We start from the raw sequence: 24,200 nt of genomic DNA, 5'->3' as shown, positions 1-24,200 counted from the left end.
TGGGTAGTAAGTAGACCTCTCCGGTCCTTGGTTTTCTCAACTGTGTAGTGGGAGTATGAACTGTAATTGCCCTTATCAAGTTGTTTTGAGGATTAAATGAGTTAAACCAGAGCTTCTAGAATGGAGCCCAGCATATATGGTATGAGCTCAATAATATTAGTCATATTGTTGCTATTATTATGATTGATAAAGAAAATGAGCTTTTTTTTTTTTTTTTTTTTTTTTTTTGTCCATTGAGGCATTTTATTTGCACGTATGAATTACATCCCTAGAAAAAGAATCCCAGGATTTTCCCTCCTGTGTGTTTTCTTCTTGCTTCTTCGTGGTCCATGATGCCAGCTGAGATTGTCAGTACAATGAAACCAAACTGGCGGGATGGGAGCAGGTTATTCTGCCATTTTTCTAGATCTTTCAGTTGTACATCAAATCTGGGGCTGATGACTCCTCACTTGTTAAACCTGCCTGTGAGGTTCACAACAATTTTCCCAGCTCTGTGATCATCGATGATTTCAAATTCGCCAATGTAACCATGCTTCATCATCACAGTGAGAAATCGGACGATGACTTTGGAGCATGGCCTGATAAGAACGCGGGGCTTGCCTCTCTTTTCAGCGTTGTTGATGCTCTTGAGAGCATCTGCCAGGACGTTCATGCGCACCATTGTGGTGGCTCGGAGAGATGGTGGAAGGAGGACGGGAGGGGCGAGCGCACGGAGTTATCGAAAATGAGCTTTTTTTCAGAACTTGGGTTCTTACATCTTTCCCTCTGTATTTATCTATGATTCTTTGCTTTCCATATCTGGTCATTTACTAATTACATATGCAACACCACTCTCTCTGATAGTTTATTCTATTTTTAAAAATCTTTATTATCATTTTTTTTTGCAATCCTTATCAAAATACCAATAGCATTTTTCACAGACTAGAACAATAATCCTAAAATTTGTATGGAATCACAAAAGACCCTGCATAGCCAAAGCAATCTTGAAAAAGAAAAGCAAAACTGGAAGTAACACGATTCCAGATTTCAAGATAAGCTACAAAGTTGTAGTAACCGGAGTGCCTGGCTGGCTCGGTTGGTAGCACATGTGACTCTTGATCTCGGGGTGGTAAGTATAAGCCCAATATTGGGTGTAAAGATTACTTAAGAAATAAAAAAAAAATAGCAAAGTTGTAGTAATCAAAACAGTATGGTACTGACACAAAAATGGACATATAAATCAATGGAACAGAGAACACAGAAATAAACCCACAATTATATGGTAAATTAATCTTTCACAAAAGTCAAAGTTGACAAAATAGGAAAAAGACAATCTCATTAACAAATGGTGTTGGGGAAACTAGACAGCCACGTGCCAAAGAATGAAACCGGACCACTTTCTTATACCATACACGAAAAATAAACTCAAAATAGATTAAGGACTTAAACATGAGACCTGAATTCACAAAAATCCTATAAGAGTACACAGGCAGTAATTTCTCTGACATCAAGGGAAACAAAAGCAAAAATAAACTATTGAAGCTACATCAAAATAAAAAGCTTCTGTCCAGCAAAGGTAATAACTAAAACTAAAAGACAGCTTATTGAATGGGAGAAGATATTTGCAAATGATATATCTGATAAAAGGTTAGTATCTAAAATATATAAGGAACTTATACAACTCAACACCAAAACCCGGAAAAAAACCCAAAACCCAAAACCCACTTAAAATATGGGGAGAAGACATGAACAGATATTTGTCCAAAGAAGACATCCAGATGGCCAACGGACACATGAAAAGATGCTCAACATTGCTCATCATCAGGGAAATGCAAATCAAAACCACAATGAGATATCACCTCACATTTGTCAGAATGGCTAAAATAAATTTTAAAAAAAGAAGCAGCAGGTGTTGGCAAGGATCTATAGAGAAAGAAAGCCTGGTGCACTGTTGTTGGGAATGCAAGCTTGTGCAGCCACTGTGGGAGATAGCATGGAGATTCCTCAAAATAATAACAGACACATATATATGATGGAACTTTTCCTCAGCCATAAAAAAAGAGTGAAACCTTGCCATTTGCAACAACGTGGATGGTGCTAGACAGTATTATGCTAAGTGAAAAAAGTCAGAGAAAAACAAATACCATATGATTTCACACATATGTGGAATTTAAGAAACAAAACAATGAACAAAGAAAAGAGAGAAAAACTAAACCAAACCAAACCAAAAGACCCAGAGTCAACTATAGAGAACAAAAGGATGGTTACCAGAGGGGAGGCGGGTGGGGATGGGTGAAACAGGTGAAGAGGATTAAGAGGACACTCATTTTGAGCACCGAGTAATGAAGAAAATTGTTGAATTTACACACCTGAAATTGCACACCTGAAACTAACATCACACTGTGTTAACTATGCTGGGATTAAAAAGAGAAAAATATAAAAATTACTTAAAAAGTGTTATTACTACTTTTTAATTGAAGTATAACTGACATAATATTATTTTAGTTTTAGGTATATAACATAGTGGTTTGACAATTACATACATTATAAAATGCTCACCACAGTAAGTGTAATTATCATTGTCATAGCAAGTTATATGATATTATTGACTGTATTTCATATGCTGTACTTCTTGTCCTCATGACTTATTTATTTTATATTTGGAAGTTTGGACCTCTTAATCCCCTTCACCTCCTTTTCCAGGCTTCCCCACTGGCAACGGAAGTTTGTTCTCTGTATTTATGAGTCTGTTTCTGTTTCTATTTGTTTGTTTTTTTAGATTTTACATGCTAATGAAATACACGTTGTTTGACTTCTTTGTCTTATTCCACTTAGTATAACGCCCTCAGGCTCCATCCGTGTCATAAATAGCAAGATCTCATTCGTTTTTACAGCTGAGGAATATTCCATTGTGTATATATGCCACATATCCATTCATCTATGGATGGACACTTTGGTTGCTTCCATGTCTCAGCTATTGTCCATAACGGTGCAATAAACACAGGAATCCAGATATCTTTTCACATTAGTGTCTTCATTTTCTTTTGGTAAATTACTCAGAGAGGAAATTACTGGATCGCGTGGTAATTCTATTTTTAATTTTTGAGGAAGCTTCATACCGTTTTCCATAGTGGCCGCACCAATCTATATTTCCACCAACAATGCACAAGGGTTCTCTTTTCTCCACATTCTCATCAACACCTGCGATCACTTGTCTTTTTGATACTAGCCATTGTGACTGGTGCGAGCTGATAGTTTGCTTTAAATTATTCCCTTTGCAGAGCTTGGACCTAAACACCAGTGGATTTTACCCAGCAGAATGCCAATGCAACACCCACATTGCATCCTCCACCTGGCTCTTCTAGCCACAGAATAAGATTCTGGCCCACACAAACAGAAGGGGATTTAATGGAAGATATGGTCATGGAGGGTGGGAAAGTGGGAAAAAGCAGGGAACAGAGATCACAGAATCCACACGATTTGCTCCTTGGAAATGGCCAGGATCCATAAGCACCTCAAAGAATCGAGAAACAAGAAAGTGCATAAATATCTTATAACCAGCACACCCTGGTGGGACTCTGTCCCTTACCCCCCCAACTCCCGCTTTCTCACATGTTCCTGCTGCAGGGACGTGGCCTCCTTCCTGCATCCTTCAGTCTCAGGAGCGAGGTGGCTGAGCTTGGGTCGGTTGCCAGTCCTCCGCCTCAGCCAGGTATGGCAGGGAAAAGAAACATCTATATCCACAACCTCTGTTTCCCAAGTTGGAAGCCGCACACAGGGCTCACTCTGTCTCGTGTCTGTGTGCCCTCAAGGAGGAGAATGGATGCTCAGGTCCCCAAAGGACGGAGAGTCCCCAGACTCGCCAATGCCATCGTGTCGCGGAGAGTTTAAGCAAGAGGCACTGGTTTTCTCCTGTTGTATCCGCAGGACAGAGGGTTTGTGCGTCTCCTTGTTGTTGGCTGCTCCCCCACTTCATCAGTTTTGGTGATAGCCTTGAAGAGCTGTCCCATCCCAGACCTTCAGGACATGCCACACTCCACCCGCCTTCTGACACATGACCCCAGATCCCAGAGGCACTTGATCCCCATCCTTTGTTCAATGATCTTCATGCTCCGGAGGCAGATCCGTTGTATTTAATACAAACGCCTTCTGTTGTAACTTAAGACATTCCCCCTTCCTAGACTCATGAAAGGTCATCCCTCTCCTCTTTTCCAAAAATCAATCTGTGTACACAACACATTTCCTGCTTACTTCAGAGAGGAGGCTGGATTTCGGGGCTACAACCAGAGAAGCTGTGGTTTTTGCAGGAAGAGGATCTTGCCCCATTGATGTGGAGCCGGGTCAGGCAGGAGGAAGCCGCAGGGGGATCTGCCTCTCTCCCTTCACCAGCCTCAGAGCAAACCCTGGTTCATTGTAGGCTTTGGGGGCCTGAGAAGGGCAGCGAGGCTCACCCAGAACCCTCCTGGCTCCTGAACGATTTGTTCTGGAGCCTGCTAATCAGGGACTCTTGTTTCTAGGAAAGGACTCCAAGCAAAGGAGAAAGTGGGGATATTACCTTTGTTCAGATTTGGTCATTTCAGGGACGATCACAGGATTTCATCTTCTATTTGCTCTTCAGTCTCCCTCAGCTTGGGAGCAGCCACCCTTTCAGTTTGAGGTGGAGTGCTTACCCCGAGCACTTGGGCCCCCTGGTGTGGGAAACCAAGAAACAGCTCTGTGAGCTCACAGTTCTTTGCAATGCTATGGGGGTTTTTCCTGAAGCTTAAATTTGAAATTCCACTCTTTAACAGAACAATGCAATTTTGGAGCGGAAAGAGGATTTTTTAGAGATCCTCAAAACGTCCATTTCATAGACGTGGACATAGAGACCCAGAAGGAGTAGATTATTTGTTCAAGGTCACGTGATGAGTGATTCTCAAAGCAGGACTTGGAACCTAGATCCCCAAACTCCCACCCTAGTGGTTTTCACATGGAGATATTCAAATAAACGACATTCAGATAGTTCCCTTTTCTTGATGTTCACTGGGTAATTTATTTGTCTCTAAACTTTTTAAAAAAGAGATTGTATTTATTTATTTATGAAAGACAGGGGGTGGGGGACGAACAGACTCCACGCCAAGCTTGCAGCCCCACTCAGGGCTCCATCCCAGGACCCTGGGATCATGACTTGAGCCAAAATCAAGAGTCTGCCGTTTAACTGACTGAGCCACTGAGGAGCCCCTAAACATTTTTAAAAATTTATCCTTATGTGCCTATTGCTATTTCAGACATCTCTTTGAGATGTTGCATATTATTAATTATATTTGGTGGTGTCTCTGATTTTATGAGTAAATTGAAGCACTAGAACTGCCATCTTTCCTAACTAGAACTTTTTAAAACAAAAATAATGTACTTGGGCATCTCTGGGTGGCTCAGTGGTTGAGCATCTGCCTTTGGTTCTGGTCCTGGGATCGAGTTCTACATCAGGGTCCTTGTAGGGAGCCAAAATAAGTTTCCCTTTTTATGTTCTAGTTCTGTTAGAAACTGCACAATTTTAGATGCATTTCCAGGGAAGTTTGCTTCCCCGTTTACTGAAATACTTAAAAAGTCCTTGGTGCAAAGTGGCTCTAGAGCTGTCAGTGTCTTTGCTGCTCACCCTCTGAATGTCACACTATGTCAAGGGCTTCAAGAAATGGCTGCCAACTGGTGACTGTCTGAAGCTTCTCCCTCCCACTTGCTTCAATTTCAGAGGCTGTCCCTGACCACAAGAGTGGTCTAATTCTCTTCTGCTACGAATTTAGGCAAACAAAAAAATGTACAAGGCAAACGACTCGTAGATGAAGGCAATAATTTGGGTGGCATCATTGTTAGGGGACTGGGTTTTACTGAGAGTTGCAAGGTGACGTGTAGGTCTAGCTGATTGCCTCCCATCATGTGCGCTTAGCCTAAGGACGGTTTTCTTACCTGGTTGCTGTACCCTGCGGCATTAGATTGTAAAGTGATCTGGGACTCGGATTTGCTGGGGTTGGCTCCGAGGATATGAAGATGTATGAGAAACTAGCTGAAAGTCTAATGAATGGATTTCAGGAATTTCCAGGAATACATATTCAATATGCTACTTTTTGTTGAAAAATGAATAAATATAGCATGTGGGAATGAATGAAGCACTTAGTGAGTGTTTCTCCATTGGCAGTGAGATGTAGTGTATGTGTGCTTGGAGCCTTTGGGAAATAGGGAAACAAGGAATGCTTTGTGAAGAACTGAGAACACACTGGGATGCTTTCTGTGTATCACACAAGCCTCTGCATCATCACTCTGAATTCAACACATAGATTGTTTTATTTCCAGGATTTTTTTTTTTAACTCAACCTAGTCCTTTGACTTGATTTTAGACCTCAATTTCATGGCCAAAGCATACATCCTGGAGGAATAGTTACCTTTTCTTTACTTAAAACAAGGACAACAACAGTATACTGGCTGAATGTTGTATTTATAAAGTGACATTCCCACATCTGCCCTGTGAATTTCTCTCTTAGTCAAGTGGTTATTACGAAGGGGGAAGATAAAAACGAAAAGAAATAGGAGTAATTTAAGCAAAGAATAACTTCCTTTTTATTAGGTTTAACTTGAAACCAGGTATCATATTTATATAAATACTGTGGAAAATATTTAACCTATTCATAGAGGTTAAGTAACTAACTGATAAGCTTTGTAGAGAAAGTATGTTTAAATGCTCCCATTAAACTCAAACCGTGCCAGGCAATTTATCAAATTTTCAAATGCATAACCATTAGGAAACAGGAAAGAAGTCTGAGGAACAGAAAGAATTTCTGATGAACAAACACAGTTGTTCATTGTAGAAATTGTTGTTACTTTATATATCAGAGGGTGCAAAGTGAGTCAAAAAGTCAAAATAACAGGATTTAGACGAAAGCCTTAAATGATACAATTTAGTCTTCAGTAAAGGCTAAGATAAATTACTTTAGCTGCTGGCTGGAAGAAACCAAATGGGCAAGATATTTTAGCTGGTTCTCTTTCTCTGTAAATAGTACATGAAATGATTAGAGTAGCAAGGCTGAGAGGTCTGGGGATGCAAATGGAACATCTGGGAGACCAGAAAAAAACTGTTTATAAGAATAAAACTTGGGTAATGATACATATGCAGGTTTCTTCCTTGAATAAAATGACCATATAATTAGTCCTCTGACCAGGACACTTACTTGAGAATGGACGTAGACAGTTGTCACTGTCATGGCATAGCCCAGGACTATCATGGTGGATCCAGCACATGGGGTCACCGTTTCTTTGAACACAAAGAATTAGGCCATCGTCTTTCCATTTTATTTCTTTTGGGGGACTGGGGTTCTTATGGATATTTTTAAGGATTTGTGTTATTTCTGTTGCAATCAAAAAACAGCTCATAAAGTCATCAGACAAAACATGTAACTACTAAGTAAAAATCCCACACACATTCATTCTTTTATCAGAAAGCAAAAGATCATGTTACAAGTCCATCACCCAGAGGCTCCCATCATTGCCCTTCGTTATTTACCAATTGAATTTTTATTATTCCATATATATATGTATACATATATATACATAAATGGGATCCTACTCTACCAGTTGTTCAATAACCAGAGCTTGTCACTTTAATATTACTAATTTATTAATATTATTAATATTATGAATATAGTTCCATTCAATAAATGTTAGTTTTTAGGGACTACATAGTTTTCTATTAGTTCAGAAAGTACTATAATTTATTTAACCAGTCCCCTATATATGGACATTTGTTTGCAATGTAGTATAAACAACACTATATTAAATGCTTGAGATATGCATACTTTTAAAAATACTTATTTGACAATTTACTTAGGATTTATTCCTAAAAGTGAAATTATTGGATTCCAAAGTATGTGTGTATATATGTATATAATATATAAATATGTTTATAAAAACACATATATATATGTTTTTTTCAACTGTCAATAATCAATTTTCCCATTAAAGGCTTTATAAATTTTCCCATCCAGCCATAGAGTGTGAGAATTCCTGTCTCATCATATCAGGGCTAACATTAGATATTAATAATTAATTTTTTTTTTTGCCAGTCTGAGAGGCACAAAAGAGAATTTGGATTTAACATCCATTTCTGTGATTGTTAGTGAAGTGAAACCTCTTTTTAAATGTTTATTAGACATCAGTATTTCTTTTTCTTTTCTTTTCTTTTTTTAAAATATTTATTTATTCATTTTAGAGAGAGAGAGAGAGAGAGAGAGAGAAAGAACAAGTGAGTGGGGTGGGGAGGGGCAGAGGAAGAGGAAGAGAGAGAACCACAAGTAATGCTTCACAAAACATTCCTTGTTTCCCTGCTCAGCTTGGAGTCCGATGTGGGGTTCAATCTCATGACCCCGAGATCACGACCTGAGATCGTAACTTGATCCCAAGTCAAGAGTCAGACACTTAACTGACTGAGCTGCCCAGGCACCCCTAATAAGAAATTAGCATTTCTTGGGGTGCCTGGGCGGCTCAGCCTGTTAAGTGTCTGCCTTTGGCTCAAGGTCCTGGGATCAAAGCCAGTGTTGGGCTCCCTGTTCAGGGGGAGTCTGCTTGTCCCTCTCCCTCTGCCCCTCCTTTATGGCTCATGCTCTCTCTCAAATAAATAAATAAAATCTCAAAAAAAAAAAAAAAGAAAGTAGTATTTCTTATGTGATGTACTTACACCTGTCTTAAAGGAATCTCAGATTTTTACAGATATCAGAAAGAAAAATACATATTACAGCCCTCTGAGTCAGCTCTTTTATTTATTTGTTTGTTTGTTTCTTTAGAGTTGGCTCTAATTCTTACGTTCTGGTTGTCAGCATCACTATCCATTCTGCTGCCAACATATAGACCTCAGAGATGGCTTTTACTCTTACTTTCCTCAGCTTCTCCACCACTTGCATACCCAATCTGATTTAATTTCCACCATATTTCTCAAATAGGTTCCTTTTCCACTTCACCCACTGATCTAGTTTGGGATGGTCTCTTGCTTTATTTTAGAAGGCTCCTAACTAGTAACAAAAGGCCAAAGAAGCTGATGCATGCTGGAGACAGACCTGAGGCTAGAGTTCACATTTCCCAAGTCCCATGAAAGTCATTACTATTTCCCCTGCTGGACTGTTACTTATTCATCTTTGTACCTGGTGCTGACACATAGTAGGTACTTGATAAACAAAGGATGAAATTCTTTTTCTCATTTCCCGTCTCTCTCCACTCCAATGAATCTTCTATGCTCTTATTAGAATTAGCTCTCTAAAACACAAATATGATTGTGGCACTCCTCTTTTAAGAATTGTTGCCTGTGCCCCATCAACTATTAGCAGGGTTTCTCAATCTCGGTATTATTGACGTTTGGCCCAGATAATTCTTTGAAGGTGGTATCCCCCCCTCCTCCACCTTAGGGTAACAGCCAAAAAAAAAAAACGTCTCTAGACATTGACAAATATTCCCTATAGGATAGGGGTGATGGGCAAAAAAATCACCACTGGTTCAGAACCATCAGCCTGTGGGAAAAAGTCAAACTTAGCATGTCAGTCTTGCTCTGCTACATTTCCAGCTTCATTTTGGCCTCTTCTGAACTTCCTCAAATATGCCTTCTAGCTTAGCACCTGTCTGACTCTTACGTGCTGTGACTTTAGCGCTTTATTCATAATGAAGGCCAACTGCCACATCGAAGAGACAAATGCATGCTGGATCAGATGTAAGAGAAGTTTGTTTTGGCTTCCCTAACAGCACTGTGTGGCTCAACAAGTCTGTGACTAGCCTTTCAGGAACCCAGACTGGTTGAGGCTCTGCCATCTTTGGTATATAGCTTCCGAGATGGCCCTGGGGATCATCTCCGTTCTACCTCATGAAAAGAGAGAAGAGCATTGAGGAGCACACCAAGGAGATTTTTATGATCTGAATCTAAATTGATGTACCTCCCTTCTACTCTCATTCTATTGGCTGGAACTCAGTCACATGGCCAAACTCAACTGCAAGGGAGGCTGGGAAATGTAGTCTAGCTGTGTGCTTAAGGAAAAAGCAGATTTGCTTTTTCCTAGATTTGCACTGATTAGCTAGCCCTCCACTGCAACATCAGCTTATCAGTTCAGCAGATTTTTGGTTATCCTTTTAGGCCTGGCTCAAATGTCACTCCTAGAATGATAAATTCTGATCTCTTCATTATGACCACTTTTATGCCCTTTGTTTATACTAATGTACATTATGATATGATTAGTATGGCATCAAAATAATTTAAAAAATCATTACCATCTAGGATAGTTCCCGATATGCAATGGGTATACATTTGTTGAAAAAAATGAATAGATAATATGTGATTATGTGTTATAGGAATGCCAAAAGTACTTAATGAAGTTTTTTGTTGTTGTTGATTGTTTTTTTTTTTTTTTCTTTTTATCTCTGTCCCAGCAATCTGCATTAGAGGTGAGACAAGGGCATTTGCAATTTCTTGCAGGACACGAAGCATCATGTGACGCCCAGGAAAAAAGTAATGAGAATTTTCTCTTTCCCGTAGGCCAAATTCAAATCCTCTCCCGGTCTCCCTGAGCCTCTCACAGTCACCCTTCCCTTCCCTTGCTACCCACAGATGATCTTTCCCAGGCTTCCCAAGCTCTCCCCAACCCCTCTTGGCCCACTTCCTAGGGGTCCTGTGACTTAATCCTTCCACAAGAGATCTGCATTTAAAAAGGAGCCATCGTCAATCTTGAGGAATCACTGACTGATTAGTTATAAGTTATAATCAAAGAATTTTGGGTCCTGATTCTGAAAAAGGCTGCCATATTGGTGGTGGTGGTGTTTAATCTACACTTGTGTACCTTTTCCCAGGGAAGGAAAGGAATAGTTAAAGAGAGACCTATGCCTATTGCATATAAATTCTAGAAAACTTTTTTTTTTTTTTTAATTACAAATGGGAATGTTGTACCTTAGAAGCGAACAATCTTCTTTTGAATCCTGACTATATAATTGCCAAGGTAAACAGGAGCAAAGCCTTATGTGCCTTTGATGCCTGTTGTTCTTATTAACTAAAATGGGTAAGAATGAAAGCACTTCTGCAATGAATGTTCAGGGGATTTGAGCACCCATTTAAGGCTGTAACCAGGCCAGGATTTCCTTTTTGAGGCCATGCAGAATCCGGTCCAAAAACGTGAACATAAGAGGAATGTTTCTGGTCATTTTTCTCAAATCCACCAGAGGGTTCCCACTGAAGTTTCTGACAAACTTAGCCTAGGCGCTGCATCTGCATGACAAGGGAGCATTTATGTAAAATGTTTTTTCCCCCCTTGTTACTTTGACAATTCCAGCTCTTACTTTCTCCTCTGCTCCGATCTGACATCTGAGAAGGGAGACCACAATTGCATTCCATTTTATAGATCCGCCTGATTAAAACCAGTTCTCCCTATAGGTCCCATCGTGTATGAGACACACGGTTTTTGTCAAGAGACCAGCTACTAGCAGAAAGAGTTTTGATGCTATTGCTAGTAAGAAATTAGTAACTAGATCCTCAGCCTGTTTTAAGCCAACTTTATAATTATACTGTTTCAGTGGTAAACCAGACCCTTGAGCCAAGGGTAATTTAGAAATTCTAGATCTGTATTCCTTTGCCCTCCCTCCGTCTTAAATGTTCATCTTTGCTGCCTCTCCGTCTTCTCCTTTCAAACATATAATTTTCTTCCATTCCTTCCTCACCCCTGGCTCCTTGTTTGTGTGACCCCTTGTCACAAATGGACAAAGGCATCTTGGTTCCCCTCGTCCTGGGATAGCGTGGACAAAAATCAAGGCTGTGTAAGCACAAATCCAGTTCTGGAACGTGTTGCCACTCTGTGAGGGCATCATCAGGGCAGGCTCACTGGTTTGCCCCTGGGACTGGAACATGGGGCCTTGTCCTGCCCTCCAAGCTTCTGCATCCAGGACTTAACCTTTTTCCCCTAAGACCAGAACCTTAACCTTTTTTTCCTAAGACCAGAACCACCCTGGAGATTACCTTCTTCAACACTCAAGCTCCTTCCGATTCTGTAAACTTTTTGTACTCAGAGCTCTTTTGATATGGAAAGATTTATTAAATATTAAAAATGAAAACCAGAGCTTCCTTGGGGAAAAATTTCATAGTCTCACTTGCATTTTTACATTGTGTTCTCTCTCCCAGTTTTCTTCCTTTACCCTCCCCTTTTTATTTTTTATTTTTATTTTTTCCTGGTGCAATTGTTTTTCTGCTTCTTCAAGCTATATTTTGGGATGGTTAAAAAAAAAAATTCTCTTAAGTATACCTTGAAAGCCTACATTTTCATTTCAGCTGAAAATCATCCAAACCATATGCATTTCAGTTGAACACTCCTCCAGCTGGCCTCCCTCTGTCAGAGACCCTTTTTTATACCTGACCAAATTTCTTCAGAATATGGCTGAAATTGTATTGATCCAAGATTTCTAAGGGATCACCGGCACCAAATTCTAGATCCTTCGGTTCATATGGCTTGCTAGTTAATAGCATTTCCACTGTACAAAGCTTGAAAGCATTTTCCCTCCAGGATTGCTCTTGCTTGGTTTCTTCCTTTAGTTTCTCTCTCAGTAACGCTAATCCTCTGCTGAGAAATCAAGCTGCAGGGGTAGCTGCTGCATGGCTGCTGGTGGTACATACGGAGGGGCAGCCAAAGTCTCCTTTCAAGGCAGCTGCTTTCTATTTCAGGAGTCTCGACATGGTGGCTGTGTTGATTGTCTTTTCACCTCTAGGTTTGGTCTTACTCATAGCTAAAACATAACCAACCATTTTTGCTAAACCCTGTAGGGCCGCCACTTGAGTCCATCACTGGCAAGCCCTCCCTGTAAGTATTCTCCCAGATGGCATGGAGTCCCAGTAAGCCACATCCCTCCCCGCCACCTCCACCTCACTGCAGGGAGAAATTATGGCACTTCCACGAGGGCCCACTGGCGACAAAAATGGGCTGATTGAGTTATTACTAAATGGCTTTTCAAATCTTCTCATTATCCAGGGAGAGGGGAGGAGAGTGAGTTCTGTAGGTTGTCAGAGCCCGGTCCCTTGCCCACAGATAAAGCCAAATCCAAGGGATTCCTGTGAATGGGGCGCCTGGGAGGCCATACCTTGGAAACAAACCACAGGGCCTCACTCAGCAGGGCTGCCCCTTGGTGCTGAATGCAACCAATTCTTGCCTGTTTTAAGTGAAAACATCCCAGGATGGGAAAGCGTATTCTAAGAGTGGAATGCTTTGTAGTTACTTGTACTTGGGGGGCAGCATGGTGTGTTCATAAATGAGAGTGCTACTTAAAAGTCCACCCTTTTCTGCTCCCAGACTGCAGCTCCTCAGGGAGCCCAGTGATAAAGATCACTAATATTTTCCCTCTAAGGAAGGGAATCAAAAGGAAGCTTTGCTATCTGCTTGTCTGGATGCCAAATTAGGTTGTGCATTTATTAACTCTTTGATAGCCTCAGTTATCATGGAGACTCATGTATATATATATATTTATTTATATACGTACACACATATACATATAATGGGAAGTTATAAATACATAATCTCACCATGTTATAGATATAAAAATGCACTTGTCTTGCATGTTTCCATCTGCCCGCATATTAACCTCACTCTAGGATACCTGTGTGATCATGGGCATGCCACGTAATATCTCTGCCTCTCAGTTTGCTCCTCTGAAACATAAAGGAGCTGAAGGAGCTGGTGTGCTAGGTGAGGAGGTGCTTCCCTTCTATTCCATCCCTCCCTCCACGGTTCTGGGCCTGTGGTCTAGTGCAAAATGCTGTGTTAGGGCATTACAGCCACCACTCGGTTCCCGAGGTTATGTCAAATCCCAACAGTCTATGATTCTAATATTTTTAAACAGTTTTGTCCAGAAATTACTGGCAGCAGGAAGGGGAAGACAGCCACAGGTTCAGCAAGGAGGCATATTCTGAGAGATTGGGTCCTGTGAATAACAACTCACCTGGCTTCATAAACAGGACCTGGCTGGATGAGCTTTATCTCTTCCGTGGCGATCTTGGTTTGCCTGCTAGGTTAAAGGCCAGGGGCAGCCTTAATCCAGCTTGGCTGTAGTGAAACTTCTGACTCAGTCTTGGGTAACACACTTACCCATAAACCTTGGTAGAGGTCCTTTCACCTCAGACCCAGATTGCAAATTTCCCCATGTTCTGATACATCATGCACAAGGCTGCCAGAGTGAACCTCTTAAAAGTCATTCTCTTTAAAAACCAGGAGTGGCTTCTCAATTGTCTTTCTGATGATTCAGCTTGGCATTCAGACTTCACCGAGTTTTCAACCTTTTTCTTACATCTTTATTTCTAGGAGTCTTCCAGAGAAGATCCATCTCTTGAATCAGAAGTGTCTTCTAATTGTTTTATTCCTCCCTGCCCCCCCCCCCCCGCCCCCCGCCTGCCCTCCACATTTGCTCTCGTCCTAGAGCTGCTGTGTGGCAAGCCTGGAACATGTCCTGATACAAAGCCAAAGTTCCCTCCCCACATCCTAATCCTTCCTGTAAAGCCCACATGTGGACCTGCCTCCTCTGTTGACATCTCTCCAGTGGATCTCTGGTGGAGGGAACCCATCTTCCTCTGACTTTTCAAGTCAATTGTAGTCTGAGTGACATTGTCTTGTCCTTGTCCCTATTAGCCCAGTCACTTGGTAGAGTCCTGGAGGAGTCTCATAGAATTGGAGGTTTTCTGAGGAACCCAAGGCGGTGATGAAAGGCTGGAATCCAAGATGGCTGGGAGTTTGGGAGAAGGAGAGGTACCTCATTGCAAGGAGACAGAGTAGAAGGTAATTTCATGCACATCGTTAAGTATCATGTCTGCATGTCCACTAACAGAGAGAGACAGCATACTGGGGCAGGGGGTAAAACATCCTTGACTCTGTGTCTTTAAGTTTAAGGGAAGTTCTGACTGAAGAGAGAAATTTGAAAACATGACCCTAACCCCTCCTCCCCCGCCCTTCAGCACTCTGCCAACCATGGTCCACTGTAGCCCAAAGACTTTGGCTTTTAAGATAATTCAGGCAGATATTTGACTTGATAAGCTGAGAATTAAAAGAAGTAAATTATAAACACTGGTATTTAGAAGCCAATTTCATAATCCCATGAACATTTTCCTGTGCTTCTCTTAATCAGCCTAGGAAATGACTGCAAGATTACATTTGCTTGGTTAATAGATCTTGTATGAACATGATTATTTATGGAAATCTTTATAAAAACAGATAATAGATGTGGCAGGACTCTGACAAAGTTAAGAAGTCTCAAAAGGAGAGAGATTTTTATTACTAGGGGTCACTTTTTTCACCCGGGGTTTCCTCTCTCCTAACCATCAGGTGCATGCCAGGCTCCCCAAGGGCAGGGTAGGTAGGCTGCCACAGGTGACTCACTGAAGCCGTCACTCTCCTCGTCTCCAGACAACACTCAGCCAACTCAGTCTTCCATCTCTGGCAGGGGGAGTCTCCTGACTCATCTTCCATTGGAGTCTTGGGTAAGGTTTTTCTCCACTTTGCCTTCTTTTCTTTTCTTTTCTTTTCTTTTCTTTTCTTTTCTTTTCTTTTCTTTTCTTTTCTTTTCTTTTCTTTTCTTTTCTTTCTTCTTCTTCCTTCCTTCCTTCCTTCCTTCCTTCCTTCCTTCCTTCCTTCCTTCCTTCCTTCCTTCCTTCCTAGATTTTATTTATGTATTCATGAGAGACACAGGTAGAGGGAGAAGCAGGCTCCATGCAGGAAGCCCAATGTGGGACTCAATCCCGGAACTCCAGGATCATGCCCTGGGTCAAAGGCAGAGGCTCAACCGCTGTGCCACCCAGGCATCCCACCTCCTTTTCGTTAGGGAGCTTAATTCTGGGACAAAGAAAATCAATAGCAATTTAGGAGAAACACAGGAAGTGGGAGAGGGATGCTAAACTATTTTACAGGGAGGGTGACTGGTAATTGTAAAATCATGAATCTCGGGGTGCCCAGGTGGCACAGTGGGTTAAGTACCCAACTCTTGGTTTCGGCTCAGGTATGGATCTCAGGGTCATGAGATGGAGCTCCAAGTAGGGCTCCATGCTGATTGCAGAGCCTGCATGGGACTTTCTCGCCCTCTCCCTCTGCACTTCTCTTCTCCCAAATAAATAAAATAAATCTTTAATAAAAGTAAAATTAAATCATGGATCTCTCAGAATAGCTAGCTTCTGCCATATCTGTGAGAGCTGGGACAAGGCACAGCCCCTGAGTGTGAGGATGAGGACACGTGAGCTTGCTCTCTGGAATGCTGGTCTTCATCGAGAGTCTGTTCAGTGGTACTTTTTTTTTTTTAATTTTAAAATATTTTATTTATTTATTCATGAGATACACACAGAACGAGAGGCAGAGACACAGGTAGGGGGAGAAGCTGCCTCCATGCAGGGAGCCCGATGTGGGACTCGATCCCAGAACCCCAGGATCACAACTTGAGCCAAAGGCAGACACTCAACCGCTAAGGCACCGACGTGCCCCTGTTCAGTGGTTCTTAATGCCAACTGTGTCCCAGGGCCACCTGGGTTCCCTCGGAACAACGCGGACGCCTGACCCTATTTATGATTTAACTGATCCCCTGTGGGTCCCTATTTGCAAAGCCTGACACGTGTCCTGAGGCTGAAATAGTATTAAGAACCATTGATTTAGGCTCCTGATACTTAGCGGTCTCCTTAATTTATTTCCTATTCTCCATAGATACATTTTTCAAAGGCTCCAAATTAAGAATTTGGTGAATCCCAACACCAGTGCCTTGACTGGTGAAAAACAAGGGGAAAACCTACAAAAACGAGATGGCTTCAGAAAAGAAGACTACATAAATTATTTTGGAAAAGATTTTTCCTCCTTGTACAATTTTCAGGGGATTATGACACACGCACGCACACAGTCAGGGAGATGGGTAAACAGGAAGGAAAAGATTGACTTTTATTGCTCCCTGGTTGAAAGTTAAAAACATTTTTTTTTCCTTTATACTTCGACTTCTTCCTTTTCTCCCTTAGCACTGCGTCAAGCTGTTTTTAGGAGGCATAGGTGGTTGGTTTGGGGGGACGATGAAAAGCATGACATCATCATGCTATTTTGGTAGAATGAGAGGAATATGCCCTGTTGGGTCGGCTTAGGGTTTGGTTCTCTGTATTTAGGAGCTGAATTGCGTCTTTTTCTAATTTGGCTGCAGCTCTTCACTGGAGACGGGAAGGATAATATTTATTCAAAGCAAATTTGCAACCTTCATTTTCAGTTTTAGGTCCAGACTCTAAACTGCCATTCTGTTCTCACCGGCTGCAACCCCGAGGCTGACCAAGAATTGCCAAGGGGCTGGGGTCTGCGGGCTTCCTCCAGGGGCTCCGGTCCCCCCCCCCCCAACCCCCAACAGTTTGTTCTATTTTAGGTCAACTGTGAGCTATCGGTTTGGAAAGCAAATCCTTCACCTGAACTTTTTTGATGCTGATAAGGGCCCGGTGGCTAGCAAGAGGGATTTAGACCCGCCTGGAAACTTCTTCTCCTCCACGTGTCAGCAACTCCTATTCTATCATCGCCCCCCCCCCCCGCCCCCCGCCCCGCCTCCGAGGTTTTGAAATGTTCCCTCTGAATGCAGTATGTTTACAACATTTCTCCAATGCAACTTCTCCCTCCTAATACACAGCATTTTGAAAGGACTCCCCCCTCCTTTCATCCCTGGAGACAAAAGCACACTTTTTGTGGGTATGGTGTCAATGGTTGCCCTGTAGGTCTGTCCTGTTGTTTTCTAAACGAACTCAGATATTGTTTTATTGTCAAAGGAGGCATTTGTACTCTGTTTCTAACCTATTTATGGGTCCCTGATAGATGGTTATTTTTTGGCAGGCTCGAGATAAGCCCGGGTCAAGGAAACAGCTTGCACTCATCTTTTCAAGTCTAGCTCGTCTTTGCCATATCATTTCATTATTTCCTTTCCTGTTATCTTCAAACATTCCCTCAAAGCAGAGCCTGACAAGAACAGGAAGGTTGGCAAAGGTCTGGCAAGGAGGTTGTTTTTCTGTGTTCTGAAATGGACCGTCCCCTCCCCCACCCTTTCTTCTTTATGACCCACTCCCCAGGCCCTCTCCAAAGCTGATGGAAAAAAAAGTTAAGAAGGCCTTTCCCTCTTTAAAGAAGGGTCTCTAAGAGGTTTCTAATCAGCTCACTGTCAGCCTGTTTCCTCTGATCAACTTAAATAGGTCCACTTGAAGTTCACAACTGCCAAAACCAGTGTTCAGACTGAAAGCATGGGAGCATTTGAGAAGCATTTATGAACTTCCACCCAAGATTATCCAGGAGGCCGAAAGCCCAGGGAGAGCGCCTGGCCCACAGACCCTTTCTTCTTGATTAAATTAGCGTTTCCCACTAACAGGAGGAGGAATTCCCATTCCACAGGCTGATTCCCCTGCTCTTTCTACCTCCCCCAGCCCCCATTAACATGTAAACTTGATTCCGGAGCCGGGCTTTGGTGACCCAGGCCCCCTGTAAGCCCACCATAAACATCTCGGTACAAATGAACCTTTTAACCTCTCCTGGATGGTTCTCTGTCTAACTTCATCCATGAGCAACCAAAAAAGTAAGACACGTTGTCTGTGGTGGGCAGGAAGTTGGTTTCACACTGTGTCCGCTCAGGTCCTTTGCTGAGATTTTCCTGCTCTGTCTTCAGAAAAGAACGGCTTTGTTAACCATTAGCCACTGACAAGAGTGTGTCCATTTCAGCAAAATTAATAAGAGATAGCATTTTTCTTCCTTCTAAATGGCCCATGTCGGTAATTAACATCGCCTTTCATTACTCAACTTGAAAGCCGCCTTCTCAGGCTCCCCTTGACCTTGCCCTGGCTTTGTTAAACTGTGGCTTCCAGCCTGTGAGAGACCTAAATGCAGAAAAAGTGCCTGAGACCCTTGCCAAGGTGCCTTGGAAGAATCATTTAACAAATGCTTATGTGCCTCCTGTGTTGGGCTACCAAGTTGAATGGTTTTTTTAGGCTGTTGTGGAAAAGCAGCTGGGAAAAAAGATAAAGTAGGGTTGTTTAAAGTAGCCCCAACGTAGCAGAAACCAGTGATCATGGGCCAGGATGGGAGCAGAGCCAGTGCGTGTGGGAGAGGGTGGGGTGGCAGGGGGGCTAAGAGGGGACCCAGGTGGATGTTTTACAGAGGAGATGAAATTAAAATGTTGGGAGTTCATTGCCAAAAAGGGATGTAAAGATTCAAATGATTTCCTTGTTTTTGTTTTTTGTTTTTTGTTTTTTTCCAGAGAAAGAGGAAGACTACTTTCATAGAGAAAGAGGATTTTTTTTTCTTTTTGGTGGCTTTTTTTTCCCATGTATATTTGGCCAACGAGGTGTAGCTGTTGACATTTTAATAAAGGCCCTGGATTCTAGTTTAGACAATTTGTCTAAAAAGGTGTAAAATGTTTTCCTGTCATTTTTCCTCCCCCACCAGGCCTGTGCCCCAGGAGGATTCTTAGTCACAGAGGTGGAAATGTCACCTTGGGGTGAGTTAAGTTAGACTTTACATCGTTCATAGCTTTAACCAACCTCCATGTTGACAAGAGCTATTAAGAAAAACCCAAATGCCCCATAAGAGGGGATGGATAGAAAACTCTCTGATGCAGCTTATGATGGCATCTAACAGCAACCATGACAGTGAGGGTTTTTAGCCAGTTATGAAAAAACAAAAATGGCATGTTCCCATTTTCGTAGGAGAATACGGATATATACACTGAAAAGTGCAGACCAGATGACTCAACACTAAATAGTCAATTAATACAATTAATGGATGAGCGCTGGAAAAGCAAGTGATTTGAATTTTTTCACCCCTGTGATCTTCAGCATTTTCCAAAATGCCTAAGGGTACACACATTACTTCTGTAGTCAGGTAAAATGATATTAAAGAATAAAGATGCTGAGGGGGGAAGAAAAAGACTTCTTTATCAAGGTCAGAGTTTAGACAGAGCCGATTATGAGAATGTTGGAACATTCTCCCCTCCCAAGCCACTTTGGGCGTCCTCAGATTTAAAAAAAGGAAAAACATACTACCCTGCAATCAGGAGTCTCCAAACACAGGAGTCTGTTTTAAGGAACAATGACTGTCATTCAGTAAGCTCGACGGGAGAGCTCTCTTAGAACTACTTGGGTTGAAAATTTGTTAGTTGATTCTTCTAGAAATTTTTGTAGTGGAAGAATCATCTCTCTCTCTCTGTGATGAAATTGAGCTCCGCTAGTTTCTGGGTTCTGCATTGTTCAAGGGTCAGAAATCTGTTGCAAAGTTGTGTGATCACTTTTTTGGGGGGTGGTGGTGGTGGTGGTAAATCCTTTGTTATTGTCTTCTTGCTCAAGCCTAATGATACAAAAACCTAAAGGCCAGTTATTCATCCAGGGACAGGCCTCGTGTGCATGCACAATGAACCTTTATTTTTATCTATTATTTTGCAATTTTCTTTTACTCAAATGACATACATCAGATAAGCTAATTTATTTCACAATTGGTGGTAATTGTGCAAAATATCTCAAATTGTGATGCAGTTGTCTGCAGGTCTGGCGCAGAGGAAATAGCTTCGGCTTTTATTCAAATCCCATCCCTGATCATTTGCAATAGAAAAGCTAAGTTGGGAGGTGCAGGGTGTGGATAGTGGGGTGGAGACGAGGAAGGGAATGCAGATAAATGGAAAAATGCAAACGTGTAGCTTAGGTTGCAATTGGTGCCGGCTCCTTGCAGCATTTTCTGTCTCATATGCCTCACAATATGAAAATACGCTAAATTCAAGCAACAGCCCCTGCGGGCATCCTTCCCCCAGATCTCAATCGTTTTTTGACGTCTGAGTCACTCAAAATTGTAGGGCCCCAACACATAAGCAGAATGAGAAAAGCTGTTTGCTGGGAGCACGCAGCTTTGAAAACTGTTTTGGGCCTTGAGAGCAAGTTCCTCCTGTTTTTCTCCTTACAAACACTCAGAAAAAAAAAAAAACAAAATCAACACACAAACAACTCAAGAAAACACTGTCTTCATGATGAAAGGATTCAGGGCTGTCTGTCCTTGAACTTGGTTGCTGATTGAGAAGCCAGAGGTGATTTGGGGCAGGAGGGACAGCCCCGGATGGAAGGGCCAGTAGTCAGTACAGAGCAGCTTGGTCTCCCCCAACCTGGTCTGGGTGAGGGGGGCGCCTGAGACGTGGTGGGAGGCCTAGGATGGGGCGGAGCTGACTGACCACATCCTTGGGAGTGTTCAGGCTTTGAAGGAAAGAGCCCCCTCAAGTCTGTTTATACCGACTAGTGTTCCTAGATGCTCAAGACATATTTCTCTTCTTTCCTTGCCTTGCTTCCCAGATCAAGCAATTTTATAGGAAATACACATTAAGAACATGAACCAAAGCCAACACTGGGTAGGATAGGTGGGGAGAGAGGACTAGGGATAATGCACGGTTGCTGTGGTTGACCAAACGAGTTAACTCCGAACTTCCTGGCATTAGATGCAGAAAAAAAGGCCGGTTGGGAAAAGATATATGCCCTTGCATACTTTTGGTTCTTTGAGAGGAAAAAGCACATGACCACAGGGAAAAAGCAAAGCCTTTCTACCACTCAGTAGTGAAGAAATTTCTACAGTGTGACTTTATATAGAAGATAGTATAAATGTGGTTGGAAATGTACTCAAGAAGTTTTTCTGAGCACTTTGCTTTTCCTTTCAGCTTTCTGGCACCTATATCCACGCAACCTTAGTTATTAAAATTCATTCACTGATATTTCGTCCTATAACTTCTCTTATAGAGATTAACAGTACTGTTAAATTCATTAAACAGGGAAGCCAGTAGGTGGAGGTGGCTCTGATGCCTGAGTAGAGTGAGCAAACCAAAACCCAAGCTTGTAAATGCTTCAAGGTTAAGAAATGGAAGCCAAAGGACAACCAGTCACAGATACCCGACTAGGCTTTTCCAAATAAGGCAAATACTTAAACTATAGCCAATCGAATTGTTTCTTTTTGCTCTGTTTCCACAATGTCTGTGTATGTCTCTCCTCTATCCTGTAAGTGGATCACTCCAATTTGGCTCTGCCTGATTTGAGTCGATTTCCGTTAAAGTAAACTCTTAAAATTTTTAATATGCCTCAATTTATCTTTTAACAAACCAGAAATCAATAATTTGTCTGTATGCCTCTTGTAGACAGAATTGTGCAGTGTCCCACAGAGTGATCATTTAACAATAGTTGCTGGATGCATGAATGAAAATTTAGTAATCTCGTGTGACATCAATGAACAATTAGAAAGTGTCATGAAAGCATTTTAACTTACAGTAGTAAAATAATCTAGGCAAAACCTAATACAAAGAAAACATAACATTTTATTGAAGGACAAAAGAAAACCTGGATAAAGAAACACATACCATGTTGGGTGGCAGACTCAAAATTGTGAAGGTGGTCAGTTCTTCCCTAAGTAATCTATCAATTCAAATTTTTTTTTAAGTTTTTTTTGTTTTGTTTTTAATTTTTATTTATTTATGATAGTCACACACACACAGAGAGAGAGAGAGAGAGAGGCAGAGACACCGGTTAGAGGGAGAAGCGGGCTCCATGCACCGGGAGCCTGACGTGGGATTCGATCCCGTGTCTCCAGGATCGCGCCCTGGGCCAAAGGCAGGCGCTAAACCGCTGCGCCACCCAGGGATCCCGTAATCTATCAATTTAATGCAACTCTCAGAAAAATTATAAGGAGATATTTCATGAAACTTGACAAGCCCATGTGTAAGTTCACATCAAATCCAAGATGCACAGGTGAATCAAAAGATTATTAGAAATGAGCTAACAGTATAGATTTATCCTACTTTATATCAAAACATACTTTAAAACGGTGGTAATTAAAACAATGCGTTTGAGAATAGAGAAATAGACCAATGGAGGGAGTCTATACATGGATCCATGTACCATTTAGTGTGTAACAAAAATAACTCTTCAAATTATGAAGAAGAGATGACCAATTCAATAAATGGTGTCAGGACAATATGAAGGAAAGAATATTTCTGTCAGGTTTAATTCGATTGGTAGTGAAATGGAACAGAGAGGCCAGGTAAAAGTTGGTTGGGCGAGACTTTTAATGGGACGTGCTCTCGGGCTCTCGGGTGAGGTTCCACGGCCGCAGGGGAGGGAGAGAGGGTGGAAGTCCTGGGCCAGGGAAGTCGGGGGGGGGGGGGGGGGGGGGGGGGGGGGGGAGGGGGGGTTGGGGAGTGTGGGGGTTTTTAAGCCTTATTGGTTCCCGGTGTGGATCCAGGTGGGTCCCTTGCCATATTAGGCAAGGGAACACCGTGTCCCTAGGTGATGGGCTGGGGGTGGGGAAAGTCCAGACGATGGGGGGGTGGTCCCTGGCTGGAAAGTCCCGGATGGAAAGTTTCGATTTACTGGAGATGACGTGGTGGTCGTGGCTGCTTTGGCGGGATGATCAGCCATCTTGACCCAATTTGAGATGTCCACCATTTTGGGTGCCCTGTCTCTCAGCCAGCCCAACAAGTTCCATCTCCCAATGAGTGTAAAACACTTATTTTACGTGGATTTAAAAGCTAAATCTAAATGAAAAACTATAAAAGCATTAGAAGAAAATAGCAAAACCACTTTGCAATTTTCAGATGGATACTGCCTTTTTAAGCAAGGTAAAAAAAAACCCACAGAAACCATACAGGAGAAAGCTTTTTAAAGCTACATTAAAAATCTGAACTTTTAATACAACGAAATGTGTGACACATGAACAATGGTTTGAGGTAAAATGTTTGCAAGATGTATAGTTAGATAAAGATTATTATCCATAATACATAAAGAGCTCATACGAATAAAAACAAAAGAAAAAAAGTGGGAAGATGGGGAAAATAGAAACAAGTCATTGCCTTAAAAATGACCAGTTCAAATGTGAAAAGATATTTAACCTAATTAGTAACTAGTGACCAATGATCAAGGTTTCACCCATTAGACTGGAAATTAAAAACAATTCTGTGGCTTTTAACGTTGATGTAGTATAAAATGGTATAGTCTTTCGGAGGTCAATTTTACCGTGTATCTTGAAAGTAAAAATGTGTATTTGGCAGTGTGTATCAAAAGTAAAAATGGTATCATTACTTCCAATTCTATGTCTCTGAGAGAATTCTTTGCACATGTGTACATAAGGATTTTCAATGCAGCATTGTTTATAATAGCAAAAAATTAGAAACCATTTATATGTACATCATTAGGGAGATAAGTC

General features: G+C 41.7%; 1 pseudogene; it reads right to left on the bottom strand.

The window, feature by feature from the left end:
* Positions 1 to 220: 220 nt before the first annotated feature.
* On the bottom strand, positions 221 to 682 carry LOC100685104 (annotated as a pseudogene).
* Positions 683 to 24,200: the final 23,518 nt, after the last annotated feature.

The sequence above is a fragment of the Canis lupus genome, chromosome 2 (assembly GCF_011100685.1).
Source record: "Canis lupus familiaris isolate Mischka breed German Shepherd chromosome 2, alternate assembly UU_Cfam_GSD_1.0, whole genome shotgun sequence".
In the NCBI taxonomy this organism is placed as follows: domain Eukaryota; kingdom Metazoa; phylum Chordata; class Mammalia; order Carnivora; family Canidae; genus Canis; species Canis lupus.
The sequence above is the reverse complement of the archived record's forward strand: the minus strand, read 5'-3'. Positions and strand labels throughout refer to the sequence as shown.